The 16,258-nt window shown below is 51.8% G+C and overlaps 1 long non-coding RNA gene across 1 annotated transcript; it reads left to right on the top strand.

Annotated features, from left to right (window-relative positions):
- The first annotated feature begins 11,288 nt into the window (after nucleotides 1-11,288).
- Nucleotides 11,289-15,043, top strand: LOC125913149 (uncharacterized). The gene is made up of 3 exons (XR_007454935.1): nucleotides 11,289-11,371; nucleotides 12,533-12,711; nucleotides 14,095-15,043. It is a non-coding gene; the product is annotated as an uncharacterized LOC125913149 (long non-coding RNA).
- Nucleotides 15,044-16,258: the final 1,215 nt, after the last annotated feature.

The raw sequence follows: 16,258 nt of genomic DNA, 5'->3' as shown, positions 1-16,258 counted from the left end.
TTCCCTTGAAGGTCTCTGCAGCACTTGGTTGAACACGCGCGCCTCTCTCACACCCCGGAGCGTCTACCAGGGCGCAAAGTACCCTCACTGGCGATCCCCCATGAGGCGAACGAGAGAGTCCTAACTCCGATTTTAAAGATGAGGACACCGGCGCTCAGAAGGATCTAACGTGCTGCTGAGGTTGCACAGCTAATTGAAGAACTTAACCGAGGTCTTGTGTCTCTCGCCACAATACCAGTATTTCTCAAAGTGTAGCTCTCAGACTCTGAGACGGGGCCCGGGAAACCGCGTTTTCAAAGCTCCTGGGGCAGTAATTACACCAAGTGTGAGAACCCTGGCGCCGCACCAGCCTGCCTCTCCCATCAGATGCAGTCAGCGCCGGGAGGCGGGGGGGATTTGAGGGTGCAGCAGAGGACCACCTCCCCAACGAAAACCACAACTGCTCTGGGTGAATTTCTCCCCAGAGAGCCATTTCTTTGGGTTAAAATACAAATAGTCCTGGAAACACTTGAGGCCTTCTTATGAATTAACTCAGATCTCCCCCCCCCCCCCCCCCCCCCCCCCCGGCGGGGAACCATTGCTTGTAAGAAGTCGCTCTATGGGGCGCCTGGGTGGCCGAGTCGGTTAAACGTCTGACTTCATCTCATGGTCCGTGAGTTCGAGCCCCACGTCCGGCTCTTTGCTGACAGCTCGGAGCCTGGAGCCTGCTTTGGATTCTGTGTCTCCCTCTCTCTCTGCCTCTCCCCCGCTCGTGCTCGGTCTCTCGCTCTCTCTCTCTCTCTCTCTTTCTCAAATAAACGTTATAAAAAAGAAGTTACTCTGCGAGGTAAGTTTCCGCAGGGAAAACACGAGTCAAGAGTCAAGCCCTCGCCCTGAGAGCTGAAATCCAGCTGGAGACTGCAGGGGGTGACGTCCTGGAGTCAGGAAGGGGCTGAGCATCCTAGGGGGTGGGGGGAAGGGCTCCGAGAAGAAAAAAATACAGCCAGGGGAGGTGGTTGAAACCTCACACATGAGAAAGAACCAGAGTAAAGCCTCAGCCTTACTACGTACTACCTGTGTGAACTTGCAAAACGTCCTTCATCTCCCCAAGCTTCAAAGTCTCATCTGTGAAACGGAACTCGTCACAGAATCCACCTGTGGTCAGGCTGCTGTTAAGCATCCAGTGCATTTGGGCGTACAACGGTGGACATTTAATGATCCCTCACCACACGCCAGCAGAGTGCTTTACACACATTAACTCAATCGTCATGACTACCTGACGATGTGGTTATTGTTTTACCCGTCTCGTAAGGGAGGGAACGGAGGCACAGAGAGGTAAAGTCACTTGCCCAAGGCTGCAGAGCTGGCTCGTAGGTGCCAGAGCCAACAGCTGACTGTGAATGCGTCTCCTAGGGAGGGCTACAGCTGGAGGAGGGCCACGGGGGAGCCTGTCGAAAGCTGGGGCTCAGGGCAGGGTTCCTGTTGCCCAGGTCCGAGTTCAGGTTGAACGGCGGCCATAACGATTAAGATCACTACTGAGCCGAAGGGTGGAGGAGAACTCTACCTGTTCTCTCCTTCATCCCCAGATACTAACCCTCCTCCATGCCCAGAGGAAGACACTGGGTGCTGCCTCCCAGAGCCTAGAGACCCCGGGGTAGCCCCAGCCCCCTCTGCCCCACCCCCCCACACACAATGGGTACCCGTATCTTGGTCGGTTGGTTGTCTCGTTTGCTTTCTTGGTGCATCCTTAAATAAACTGCAGGGTTTCAAAGAGGAAAGGGAACCGGCATTTATTGAGCAGTTATGATGGGCAAGACTCCTTATCCAGCAAATCCACGTGTCTCACGGGGCCTCACAAATTTGTGAAACGGATCTTACTGTCTCCACTTTACAGGTGAGGAAACCAGGCCCAGGGAGGCTGGATTACTTGCAGCAAACCAGGGGCATGGTGATGCTGCGGACCTTTGTCTGAATCCAAAGCCACTCAGAAGGGAGGGCCAGCAGGAGCTCTGAGATCCAGCCCCCAAAGGTGAAGTTCCCTGTTCCTCGTTCGTTTCTCCCCGTGCTGAGCGTCTCTGAGTGGCTGCTTTATGCCAGGCGCCCGATCAGTGACTGTAGCAACCTGGCCTCAGCTCCATTCTGTTCAGCAGGGATGTGGCTCTCTATGAATCGTGAACTTGGAGATGTTTCTGTCCTCCCTAGGCTCTGTGAGGACTGACCCTCGACCCAGAGGCTGCTTCCCAGACACAGGGGGATTCAGCCTCCTCCTGGGAGAATCCAAGCTCTGGGTGTTTCAGGAAATGTCTGACCTGCCAGGTTTCCGTGTGACTGATCAGTTAGAGCCGAGGAAGGGGGGCCAGAGGGGAGGTTTCCCGTCAGCCCAGCTTTTGTCTCTCACATGAGCCCGAGACAGACAAACCACAACCACAGACTCGACCAGCTGTGGAAGCATCGAACAGGAAACCCAGAACATCTGGTGCCCCACTTCCTCTGCAGGCTGTGCAAGTCTGGGTGTGTGTGTGTGTCCGCTGGTGTACAAGTCTGTTTGCTTTCCCACTGTTGTTTAGTGGGACGTGGATGCAGACAGGGCTGGAAACCACAGGCCTTGTGGTGACAGGGGAACCAGACACTCACTCCCCAACCCTTACGGTGCCTCCTCCCTCCCCAGACAGTGACCCAGGACCTGACCCAATCTCCCAGGCCACCCTCCAACACACCGGCACATGTTTAGCTTCAAGACACCATGCACTTGAAGAAAGGTATTTTTTTTTTCCTTTTGGATTAGGTGGTTTTAGAGGAACTTTCTGGGGATGAGGTAGGAGGGTTCTGCCTAAATATAACCTTGCCTCAGCATACAGACCCACAGAAAGCAGAGTCTGGGTGAAAGCTGTTTTTAAAACAATTTGAGGAGAATCTGTGGACGACCTCTGAGGCTGTGTGCTGGTCAGAGGGCTGTTTTCCACCAGCGGCGGTGTCCTTTGTGGACAGCCTGAGGTAGACAGCGACTGAGAAGGGAAGAAACATAAGAAAAGAGAAATAAAGCCCCCTCCCCCAACTGTAGCATGAGGTTTAACTCTTATCAGTCACCTTTAGGAGGTAGGCATTATTATACCCATTTCTAGAAATCATGAAATCAAGATCCAGAGGGGATGTGAACTCACCCAAGATCACTCAGCAGAGCCCGGGCTCAAAATGAAATCTGACCTCTAGCCACATGCTAGATCCTAAATCAACTTCATTCTTTCGACGAACAGTAACAATCTAAACTGTGCCTCGCGCACAGTTGATGGCCAACACATGTTTCTTGAATTAATCAACGAAGGGAGTTCTCATTGCTGGCAGAGACTCTCATCATCACTGCATGCCCGGGGTCAGCACTGCGCGAGACGGAAGCGGCTGCTTCGTAAGTTTCACAACAGTGACACTTCATTTACCTGCAGCTCATTTACTTGGCCAGGTCGACCCTTTGCATCCTAGCTAAAACTCTGAAAGAACCACGAGCAGTCAAGAGAAGTCCCAAGCCCTTGAAAGTTCAAATCCTGACTCGGAGAACTTCTGAGGCCCTCAGTCGGAGGGAGTCTGGTTACCCTTCCTTTACGACCAGAGCCTAAAACTTTGCTTGCTGATCTTACAAGCACCGGTCTGGAAAAGGAGATGGCCTGCTACGGAAACTCGCTGGCAAAAGCAATCTGGGAATTCAACTAGCATTTTCGGACTGGTAGGAGGCATTATGGATTCTACGAGGAATGCACCAGCAGGAGTAAGAGGCCGACGAGAAGGGACTGAATTGGTCTGATTCTCGGATCTGTGCCCTCCAGACAGCTCCGAGAGAGCCAGATGGGACAGCAGCACCTCCGATGGGTTCCCGGGAAAGACTGAGGGCGCAGCAGCGAGCCGCCCCCGACCGCACTCGCTCACGACTAGGTGTTTCGGAGCGACAGACGCCCCAACCTGAGACGACGCCCAGCCGCCTTCACATCTGCAGGTCGTCGGGGCCCTCCTCCGAGCCGGGGTGACGTCACTCAAGCGGCGCGGGGGCGTGACATCATCCGAGCGCGCCTCCCGCGGGGCCGAAGCCCTGAGCGCGGACTGGCAACGGCGTTGCTGTGGAGACGGTGCGTCGGGCCCCGCCCCCGAGACGGGATTGGAGGAAGACAGGTCAGCTGCTTTGGCGCGGAGGCCCCGTGCAGCGCTCGCGGCGCTGGTTCCTATGGCAACCCGGACGCTGTCACGCGCCCTGGGGGCGGGCGATTCCCGGGAACCCCCAAAGCGAGAGTCAGAGCCCAGAGTGCAATTTGAGAGACTTTTTTCACCTAAGGTAGTAAACATCGGATGTGCCTCTGGCCCGAATAATGTAGAAATTCAAACTGCCCTAGACTGGATCCCGTGCAGGGCTGGAGGCCCCATGAGGCTTAAATTTATCACTGAAGCCGCGTCGGGTGAGCAGCAGAATCTGACCCAGGAGACTTAGCGCCAAGAGTGGCCTAACCTTTTTAGCCTCGGTTTCTCCTCAACGAGATCTTTCCCATAAGCATATAACATATATCATTTCTTCCCAAGAAAACCTTTTGATGACCCTGTAGCTCCCAGCTCACCTGTCTCCTTTTTTTCCGAATATCGAAGCTCCTGAAAAGAATGTCGATATTCGCGTCTCTAGCTCTCTTCCCACTGTACCCTCTCCGGGCACGCTGTTTCTTCTTATCTGCTCTATCAGCAACATTTGAAACGGTTATCACGCTCTCCTGCATCACACACTTTATTCACTTAGCTGGTGGGACCGTACCCTCGATTTTTTTGCGGCATCCCTGGCTCCTAGTTCCCCACCTCATTTGCTGGTTCCTCCTCTTTGCCCAGACCTCTAAATGTAGCAGTGCCCCCCTGGGACTGGCTCCTTGGCCTTCTCTCTCTTTTCACTTAATATCTGAAGTGATTTCATTTAGTTTCATGACTTTAAAGACCGTCCCTTTTGGCTGATGAGAGCCTGGTCCTCTCCCCTGAACCTCCATACGTGGATATACAACTACCTAGTTAGCATCAAAACTTGAATGCCTAGTAGGCAAGCTCAAACTCATATTTAGAGCGAAATTCCTGAGCTTTCCCACCCAAAGCTGCTCTACCTGTGTTCTTTGTAACACAGCTTCTCAGGCTCCAAACCTTGAGTACTCCTTCACCCCACATTCAACCTGTCCTATTGGTAAATACTATTGGCTTTTTCTTCAAAAAGACTGACACCATCTTGGACCAAGCCCCCATCATCATGTTATTGTAATGGCCTCCTCACTGACCTCCTAGATTCAGCCTTCCGCCCTCTCCTCCTCAGCCTGGGTTCCCATGACAGCCTGAGTAATTCTGTTAAAAGTCACATCATGGGGCTCCTCTGTGAAGACCTTCCAAAGACTCCCTTCTCGCTAAGGGAAAGGCAAAGTTTAACCATGGCCAGAAATGTCCTGTACCACCAGGTTCCTGGAACCTGGCTGAGCCCCTCTCCTGATTGTGACTCCATTGCTCTCTTTACTCCAGCCACATGGGTCATTTTCCAGGCTTATTTGTTTCTGGGACACTGAACTTGCTTTTACCTCTGCAAGGAGCTTGTCCTCAGATATCCCCAGGGCTCCCTCTCTCACCTCCTTCAAGGCTTGGCTCAAACATTCCTTACTCAGAAAGCCCTTCTCTAACCTCCTGATTTTAAACGACTGGTCTGACTCCCCAGTCCCTCATTCTCACCGGGCTCCGTTGCATTTATTGCCTTCCAATATACCATATAATTTAGTTATCTCATTTGATGTCCTGCTCCATGGGAAGGCAGCGATCTTGTCTCTCTTGTCATTGCTGGGTTCTCACTTCCTAGACAGAAGCTGGCATGTGAGAGGTGCTCAGTAAGTGTCTATTGAGTGAATAGATACATTTCAAAGTTGGACAGTTAGGGACTGAGGAAAAGAGGAATGTAGTGGAGGAAACTGACAAACCCTACCTCAGCCAGGTGATTAAGATTCAAAAAAAAATTTTTTTAAATCAGAATGTCACGTAGTGGTTAAGAGCCAGAGCTATAGGGGGTTGGGGTTGTGACCTTTAGGAAAATTAACGTTTCTGAGCCTCAATATCCTCCTTTTTAATGTTGGCAAAACAATACTTCGGTTTCACCCAACAATGTGGAACCCCTCCTACATGAGCAGCGAGCACTGTGCTCCTGGCTGAAACATGCTGGAGAACCTGATTGCACAAGTGTCCTTGCTCCCCTGGAGTCCGGATCCTGAGGAAGGTGTACAGACAATAGCCATATAATCATCCAAATAATGATTATTCACAAAGTGTGACAAGTGTGAAGGTGGAAAGCCATCTAGTGCTGAAGCAGGGGAGGGGTGGGGAAGAGCACCCCCGAGGGAATGACTTCTTAATTGTATTAGTCAGCTCAGGCTGCTATAACAAAATACCACGGGCTAGAGGGCTTAACCAACTATATCCCGAGTCCTGGGAGGTAGAAGTCCCAGATCAAGGTGTCGGCAAGTCAGATTGGATTAGGGCCCACCCTAATGGCCTCGTTTAAACACAGTCACCTCACTAAAGGTCCGGTCTCCAAATATAGTCACATTCTGAGGTGCTGGGGGGGGCTCATGAATTGGGGGGAGGGGAAGCACAATTCATCTCAGGGCATTGATTAAGACCCAAAGGATGCACAGGAAAGAGAGAGGGGACAACGGGAAACTTCCAGGCAGAGGAAAGAATCTGTGTAGAAACTCTATGGCTGGAAGGAGTGTGACGAGTTGGAAGAAATGGCGGGCCCCGTGTGGCTTGAGCTCAGAGTGAGGGGTCTTGGTAGGAGACACACTGGGCGCGAGCAGAATGTGCAGGGCGCTGAAGGCCACGAGGTCTGTTACTGGTGACGTGATGAGTTGTCTTATGAAAGGATCACTCTGACCACCAGTGTGTTGGAGGAAGGCGACTCCCAGCTCCAGAGCTTTGTGACTTCCGGTGAGCATCTCCGACTTCCGGTGAGCATCTGGCACTTACGGCTCAGTAAAGAGTTAACGAGGAGTATTTTGGGGGGTGCCTCGGCGGCTCAGTCGGTGGCTCTTGATTTCAGATCAGTCGTGGGCTTGAGGTTTGTGAGTTCAAGCCCCATATTGGGCTCTGCATTGACAGCACAGAGCCTGCGTGGGATCCTCTCTCCCTCTCTCTCTATTCCTCCCCCTCTCTTGCTCTCTCCCTCAAAATACATTTTTTTAAATTTATTTTGAAAGAGAGAGCATGAACAGGATGAGGGAGGGGCAGAGGGAGAGGGAGAGAGAGGATCTGAAGTGGGCTCCATGCTGACAGCAGAGAGCCCGAGGTGGGGCTCAAACTCACAAACCATAAGATCATGACCTGAGCTGAAAACAAGAGTCAGGTGCTTAATGGAGCCACTCAGGTGTCCCTAAAGTTTATTTAGTTTTAAGTAATCTCTACACTCAACATGGGGCTCGAACCCATGACCCCAGGATCAAGAGTCACATGCCCTACTGAGTGCCCCTCACATTGAAAGTTTCAGATGAGGGGCGCCTGGGTGGCTCAGTCGGTGAAGCGTCCGACTTCAGCTCAGGTCATGATCTCACGGTCCGTGAGTTCGAGCCCCGTGTCGGGCTCTGTGCTGACCGCTCAGAGCCTGGAGCCTGTTTCAGATTCTGTGTCTCCCTCTCTCTGGCCCTCCCCCGTTCATGCTCTGTCTCTGTCTCAAAAATAAATAAACGTTAAAAAAATTAAAAAAAAAAAGATTTGGGGTGAAGGGGATGGTCAGGCTCTCGGTAAGAGTGGCATTAGAGGGATGGCAAGAGGGTTTCTCACTTTATTTCTAGAATTCGGTGTCAGGAAGCAGAAGCTAGTGTGACCACCCACCCACCTTCAAGCTGAGTGGTGACTCCACCCTTTGATGATTTAATGCAGCAAAGACCCCCCCTGCCTCTTTGCACTGGAAGGAACCAAGGCAAGCATTTCATCCCAATGGCTAAAAAGCAATGACTACCCTCTTCGACACCCTGGACAGAGGGCCATCTGCCAGTGATGGGGAATGTACAAGGCAGCCGGCCCATCCTAATTTTTAACAGAATTAATTGTTAGGATCCGCTGTATACTATGAAGCCACATCTGTCTCTCGTAAGTCCTGGCCTGGCCTTCGGGAGCCACAAGGACCCCCATTCTTCCTCCTTCGGCACCAAGGGTTTGACAATACCTGTGTGGCACCCTTCGGAGGCACCAAGACTTCTGCTCCCAAACGGATCACACCCCTCCAAAATTGTTCCCAACGGTGCTCTTATGAATATTCCTGTCCATAAACCTTTGCATACCTGTCTTTGGATACATTTCTGCCAACCAAGCTGTTGGGCCAAATGGTACATTCTGTAGCTTTTGCTGTAGATTTCCAGATCAGTTTCCAGCAAGGGTGCTTTTGTCTACACGCCCACAAGTGGTTTACGAGAGAGAACCTCTTTCCCCACACCCTAGCCACCAAATTGGGGAATTTTAATTCTTTTAATCACTGCCAATCTGATAAAAAGAAAATGATTATCTCATGGTTGCTTCAATTTGCATCTCTTTGGTTATGGGTGAGGTTGGACATGTTTTCCAACCACATCCTATACTTTTGCAATCTAGTTTTGGAGCGAAATGCAGGCCCTTACAAGTATTCCAGTTAAATTTTATCTTGTTGGATTCCACCAATCATTCTTTCCTGGTGAGATAATTTGGATCCTGATTCTGTAATTCCAACATGTTGGCCTTCCCTCCCAGTCTTGTGCTATTTGCACAGTTGATAAGCAGTTATCTTTGGCTTCATCCAAGTTGTTGATAGAATGTTGAGGGGTTTAGGGCCAAGGACAGAACTGTTTGGCAAGCCGCTAGAGAGAGCCCTGGGAGGACACCGTCCCATCGGCTGGTAAGATGCCACCTCCCATGCCCAGGAGCCACCGGCAGTGGATGGACCCCTCACCTGGGACACAAGGCCAGGAACAGATTCCAAGCCTGGACGCTAATTAGCTGTGTGGCCTGAAGCAAGTGGCGTCACCTTAGGGGCACCCAGGGGGCTCACTTGATTAAGTGTCTGACTCTTGATTTCGGCTCGGGTCATGATCTCATGGTTTGTAGGATCGAGCCCCACATCGGGCTCTGCACTGACAGTGCAAAGCCTGCTTGGGATCCTGTCTCCCTTCTCTCTCTCTCTGCCCCTCCGCTGCTTGTGCACGCGCCTGCTCTCGCAAACTAAATAAACTTAAAAAAATAAATTTTAAAGACTGGTGTCATCAAGGTGCCACATGATTATCTAATGGCCCTTCAAGCTCTAGCAGCCTTTTTGTCACTATTTTGTCCACAAGAGGGTTTTTTTTAATGATTATTTTTGAGAGAGAGAGAGAGAGAGAGAGTGAGCAGGGCAGAGAGAGAGGGGACAGAGGATATGAAGCGGGCTCCGTGCTGACGGCAGAGAGCCCGATGCGGGGCTTGAATTCACGAACGTGAGATCATGACCTGAGCCAAAGTCGGACGCTTAACTGACTGATCCACCCAGGTGCTCCTCCATAAGTTTCTCGAGACACTGAAACGATGGTCAGAAGTCATTGCGCTGTGGCAAAGTGCTCACCCGATTCACCAACCTAGTGAGAAACATTCCCTCAATAGTCAATATTGACCCTTATGATCACCCTTTCTAAATGCTGGGCAAACATTCCTTTGATTATCTGCTCTAAAATTTTGTATTTTGCCCATCATCAAAACTAAGCTCACAGGCCTTCAGTTTATCCAGTTTTTTTCCCCCTCCCTCCATGATTTCTCAAAGTACCCTGAGACAGCAGGGGCGCCTGGGTGGCCTAGTCGGTTGAGTGTACAACTCTTGATCTCGGCTCAGGTCATGATCTCACAGTTCATGAGTTTGAAACCCGAATCGGGCTCTGTGCTGACAGCGTGGAGCCTGCTTGAGATCCTCCCTCCCCTCCCTCTCTGCCCCTACCCTCCTCGTGCTCTCTTTCAAAATAAGTAAATAAACTTTTTTAAAAAAATACCCTGGGAAAGCAGAAGCGCTCGCTGCCCCAGCTTGTCAGATCTGTCACCCTGGTCCAGTTTTCTTTCATATCGCGAAGGAGCGAGTCCCTGGGACTGCCTCCTCCCCTCCCAGCTCGGACAGAGGGCCCAGGGTATTGGGAGCAGGGTTAATAAACAGCTGGGACAGCATTCAGAGGAAACGGTTTGAATGGCTTCGTTTGAGGAGGGCCTTCGTGAGACTGAAAAATGCCAACCACTCTCATCATTAGGGGAAGAAACAGCTCCGTGGGCCTGTGCGAGGGACCTCCGGCTATCCAGCTCGGGGCCGAATGCAGAAAATAAGCATCAGTAGAACTGTCTACAAACGAAATGATGACACCCCTTTGTTTGACTTACTTCAAAATCAAAAATCAGACAAGACTATTCCGAGAAAGAAACGCTAAACATTAACCCCGTGTAACCAACATAAGGGACAAAGTGAATCAGTCATAATTCTGGTCACTTGGCTTCTGATTGCCACTGGACCTGGGATGCAGTTAATTGACTTACCCCTCGTAAATGTACCCCTAAATTACCTACAACTATGGCCATCCGGTGTTTTCTGTGCTGGCTCATTCAGGCTAGTAATAAACAGTGAACAGTGATAACAAGGGCAGAGAGGATACTTAACCTCTTCTGGGAACCAGGCGCTGTTGTAAGTGCTTTGCATGAACTAACCCTTCCATCCCCACAGCTCCCCTGGAGGGAGGTGCTGTTTTCACTCCGTTTTTCACAGATGATGAGATGGAGGCGCAGAAGCGAGTTGAAGTGACCTGCCCAAGGTCACCCACCTTGTCAGGGGCAGAGCCAAGGCCGGGAACTCAGGCAACCTGGCTCCTCCCCCATCCGCCTCCGCTGCCTCTGCAAGGAAATGAGGAAAAGGAAGGAACCGCCGTCCGGAATCATTTCTCCCCCAGATCATGAACTAAAACTGCTTTGCAAACGGTGGTCTCAACGACCATGGGTGTCGCAAACCCCCCCCCCCCGCTTTCAACGGCGGGAAAAGGAAAGCGCAAGGCGGAAAGGGGGTCGGGGGCATGGTCAAGAGCATGGAGAGCCTGTAGCCTGGGCGCACAGACTGTCGCCACAGTGAGTGCCTGCGACCCCGAAGTGGCACGTGCCGACACCGGACCGAGACTGTAGCCACGCCCACTTCATGAAGCCGGACCTGCGCAGCCCCCATCCGGTCCTCCAGTAACGGGATTACGAGACCCAGTGCGGTAACCGCTGGCGCACGCGTGCTGCCGCAGCCCCCGCCAATCCCCCCGCCCCCACCAGCTCCCAGTATTGTCTTCCGGTTGCTAGACGACGCAGCTTTCCAGTACATTATTCGTAATATAAAAACTAAAATGTAAGTAAAGCATTTTAATACAGATCATTTCAACCGCAACGAGGCAATTGGCCCCTGATTAAATTGGCGAGGAAAGGTAATGAACTCATTCCGATCGACATATTTAGGGACCCTCTTGCCAAATCCAATTGGCAGCTTCATAATTATGGAAACATCCATGTTATTTCCACTCAACCGGGGCTAGGCCTGCCGGTATCTGATTCAATGTTTACTTCGTGAATGAGGTCAGTCCCCGGCACAGCTGGGGTTTTAGCCAAGGAACCAGAGCTGCTCGTCAGCAGACAGCGTTCCCACTAGAATCTGACCATCGTTGTCTGGGCTTCCAGGATAACCTGGGTGAGCCGCGCTCTCTGGCATTTCTGGGGCCTGGCTCTTCTCCCTGCTCCGCTAGTGGTTCCCGGGGAATCAGTCAGAGCCCGGGCTGCGGCCTGGGCATGATGAGATCACGTCCAAGTTTCCCACAGCCCAGCAATTCGCTCTGACTTGCCCCCCGCGTATTGCAACATCTGGACCCTTCCGAGCTTCAGACCTGCCAGGAAACGGGGTAGGGTTTTGTTTGTTTGTTTGTTTGGGGGTTTTGTTTGTTGTTTTCTGTTTTTTGGGGGTTTTTTTAAGTATTTATTCGAGGATGGCTCCATTTGTGGGGTGCGAGAGTGACTCAGAGTGCCTTGCGAGCCACCTCCAAAGGGAACTATGTCCCACAGGCCGGCGCGTCCTCTGCGCCAACTCCCCACCCTGGTAAAAACAAAAACAAAAGCTCACGAGGGCTCCAAACACCCGCTTGAAGAACACACGCTTATGGAGTGGTGATCTCCAAGTGCCCGCAAGCTGCCGGGAAGGCCCCTGAGGGCAGAAAGGAAAGAGAGTTCTGCGCTGTTGCGTGGGGCAGAGAAGAAGCGTGTGCTCGACGTCTCGAGAGGCTCCTTCGCAGCCTGGCAGCGATTTCTTGATCTTAGAGCGTAAGGTCCTAGGAAGCTTAGAGATGGTGATTTGGATTGGATCCCCACATAATTGTGGGCATCATATACCAGAACAGTTTTGCCTAGCAAGATCAGGGAGGGCGGGGGGTGTGGGCGGGCGCACCAAGATATGGTTTGGGAACTGGATAGATACAAAGGCAGATTCGATAAAGACGCTTCCTCTTTCTCGACGTTGACAAAGCAGGGGATGTGTCACACGGGCACCTTCGCATCTCCTAACGGCGGGGCCGACGGCTGCTGACGCAGACAGAAGAGAAACTCAGGGGAGATACCGTCCCAGATGTAAAGGGGTGAACTCTCTCTTCCTCTGACCTCGACAGAAGTCCGAGGAGGAAGACTCCACTCTCTCTTATCTAAAGGGTGAGTCTGGCTGCCACGAGAGATTTCGAAACCTCTCTCCCCACGCAGGGGTGGACATCCCCACGGGGTCCAGAGAGCCCGCCGGAGTGCAGTTCAGGTCGCTTCTCTTACACGCTCTCCTCAAGCGCACAACCTGTCCCAGACCCGAGATGCTACCGTCACCTACCCAATCCCCCCCCCCACCCCCACCTTCTGGGGCTTGCCTTCAACTTGTTTCATCCCTCGCTGTCACAGTTGTCACCTTACCACCTGCACGACTTTTCCCTTGAATCTCCTTCTGGCCGGTTTGGAAGATGGGGCCCTAAACGAAGTTCACGCCTTCCCTCTCTCCCGGCCCGTGGTCTGTGCTCCTCGGCTGCAGCCACGCTGGCTGAACGCACCAGGCGCACGTCCGCCTCAGGGCCTTGGCGCGTGCTGTTCCCCCCACCACGAGCGCTCTGTGTCACCCACATGGCTCCCTCACTCCCTTCCTCAGGGTCTTTACCCACACGCCCACTCATCAGTGAGCTGTCCCCCACCACTCTCTGCCGAGCTCCCGCCCACGCGTGGTTTCCCACGAGCTTATCCCAAACGGCACAGCCCCCTTGTCTCCTTCCTTATCTGCCTCGCCCACTGGAATGCCAACTTCACGCGGGCAGGGACTTCTGACTCTCTCTGTCCTCTGTCACAGCCCGGTGCCCACAGCGGCGCTCAGCGTATCCAGGCCGCGAGGGTTACTGGGCATTCGCGGCTCGCCTGCGACTGAGGAATTCTATGTTCCTCAAGCTGAAGGCCGCTCCGTGCCTCCTGGGCCCTCAGAGAGATCGGAGGAGTTGGGCCAAGGCCTCCCTCCCTCCCTCCTCCTCCTCACCGCCCTTTTGAGGCTGTATATTCTGCTTCCCCGACAGACACAGGAAAGTGGGGCCGTTCTAGAGGGAGACGGAGCCTTCCCCGATTTAGGAACACAGGTGTTTGTCTCTAGGAGCTCCTAGGAGGAAATTCATCTGAAATGTGCTCACCCTCCCTGGTGGGGAACAGGGCTGTGGGCGAGGCAGCCCATGCAGGCAGGCGGCCCTTACACAGGCTTTCCAGAAAGAGCTGGAAAGCAGATACCCGAGCCACAGGAAAAAGAATGACCTCTTGCAGCCAAGAGCCTGACTGGAAAGTCCGCGTAAAGGACACCTGGAGGAAGTGGGGGGCTCCATCACCTCCTCCGCCCGCCCGCCCGTAACCCTTTCTTCCTCACTCTGCCGTCCCGCCCATCCGCCTTCCCGGAGGCTCACCCCATCTTTGCCGTTCGAAAGCTCACTGGGTTCTCCCAACACATCAGAGCTTTTTTTTTTTTCTTTTCCCTTTTTCTTTTCTTTTCTTTTTTTTTTTTTTTTTTTCATCTTGTTTGAAAAGCCTTTTGTGAGGTTGGGAGTGACCCAAAAGTCGCCTCTCTATTCCTGTCTGAGGAGAGAGTATTTCCAGATCGGAGGCGCGGTCTGCAGGGCCCGGGCCAGGCGTCCATGAATACCGGATTATGCCTCCTACCCCAGTCTCCTAAGCGTGTGCCAGCCACAGTTCCAGAATGAACCATAAGCGGAGAAAAAAAAAATTTTGTGAATCAAGAGGTTTATTATTTTCTCCCAGTAAGGATTTTGAAACCCAGATTTCCACATTTTTAAGGGTTTGATGTCATAAAATTCCCATGTATGATTACATTTTAAAAAACAGAGTCATTGTGTGTGTGTGTGTGTGTGTGTGTGTTGGAACGTAAGAGGTTTAGCATACAACTCAGAAAATGAATTCCTAAACCCAGAGTTTGAAAGGCACAGACACAACGGGCCATCAAGCTGGGCATCTGCTACAAAGAATCCATGGGATGTTAAGTCTGTTGTCCTGGAACCATCTGGAAATTAAATGTTAGTCTTCTGAAAAGAACCGGGACCTCCAAATGTTGTTGTTACTCTGAGTGCAGTGTAAGCAGGTTTCTATTTAAAACTTTCACACCTGCTACTTGAATATTTCTTGTTTTCCGAAGGGTACCCTCTATACCTCTTGGATTCTTTCCCACCTTCCCTTTTCCATGTTAGTTTGGTTTAATCCCACCTGCTGGCACGAAGGGAAAGATATTTATAAACGTCATCTATAGGGGTGCCTGGGTGGCTCAATCAGTTAAGCATCCGACTTTGGCTCAGGTTATGATCTCTCATGGTCCGTGAGTTCAAGCCCCGTGTTGGGCTCTGTGCTGACGGCTCAGATCCTGGAGCCTGCTTTGGATTCTGCCTCCCCCTCTCTCTGCCCCTCCCCTGCTTGCACTCTGTCTCTCAAAAGTAAGTCGATATTTTAAAATTCTATATCTAAAAAAAAGTCTTCTGTAAGAGGAGCTGGGGAGTTGTGTGGTCTTTCACCTTTGCTGCTGCAACCAGATTTAGGTGGAGACCAGACAGTCCTCCAGCAGTGAGGGGTGGAGAGGGCCTGGGAGATGGGGAGGAAAGAGTGTGTCCCTGCCTTTCTGTTAAAGAGAAGGCAAGACATTGCCCAACACAGTTACACCTCAGACTACTCTAGCAAGGCCCTTGGATGCCCCCTTGGGTCCCAGGGTGCCTAATCTAAATAAACTCCAGATCTGTCAACACTGGCCTGGGGCCGGGAAATCAGACCAGCCCTCAGTCTTTCTTATGGTCTAGATTGTCTAGATCCAAAGTCCTCCTAGTCCTAATTATGGACTGAGAAGCAGTGAAGCCCAGACACTCCAGGGACTGTGGATTTTGTTCCTCTGTGTATTTCCCGAATTGTGTAAAACTTCTCACTTCAGGTCTTCGGAGGGCCCTCCTCCCTGTTCCCTCCTCCTCCTCCTCTCCTCTCCTCTTGGGCACCGCCAGTGTTGAGGGCAGGAGCAGCCCAGGGTGACAGCGGCGGGGACAGAAGCGTGCTGGGGCAGACCCGCCGTGCCCATGAACAAGACAGCACTGTGTACAGAGGCTTTTCAAGGCGGTTTCGCAGATACGGGGATGTTGGACAGCGAGGAACAGAGAAATTCCAGAGATTTTTCACGTGCAAGCGGATATTTCCTTTGAGAGTTTCTAGACTAAATAATACTCCTTGTGTCTAAGGGACGGTGGATACTGCTGACCTGGCAATGTTCTCTGTGCGCGGGGAGAGGCAGAGGAAAGTGAAGTTGCCTGAGTAAATGTCTTTACTTAGACGAATATTGGGGCTGTTCTCCCTCTGCCTGACGCGACATCCATTTCAAATATGGAGGAAGAACCTGTTGGCAGATCTCGGGAATAAAACGGGCCGGACTTCTAAGAATAAATATACCCGGGGCTCTCTATTCACCATTTTCACATGCCCCAGCCTCTGACAACCACCAATCCTTTTACTACCTCCGTAATTTTGCCTTTTCCAGAATGTTCTGTAATTGAGATCACGTCGTGTGTTGCCTTTTGAGGTCGGCTTATTTCACTTAGTATTATGCATCTGAGTTTCCCCCATGTCTTTGCAGGGCTTGATAGCTCATCAGCTTTGAGTACTAAATAACATCCCATCATCTGGATGTAGCCATGTTCATATGTATTTA

The sequence above is a fragment of the Panthera uncia genome, assembly GCF_023721935.1.
Source record: "Panthera uncia isolate 11264 chromosome C1 unlocalized genomic scaffold, Puncia_PCG_1.0 HiC_scaffold_4, whole genome shotgun sequence".
NCBI lineage: Eukaryota > Metazoa > Chordata > Mammalia > Carnivora > Felidae > Panthera > Panthera uncia.
Note: the sequence above shows the minus strand (reverse complement) of the source record. Positions and strands in the feature narration are given on the sequence as shown.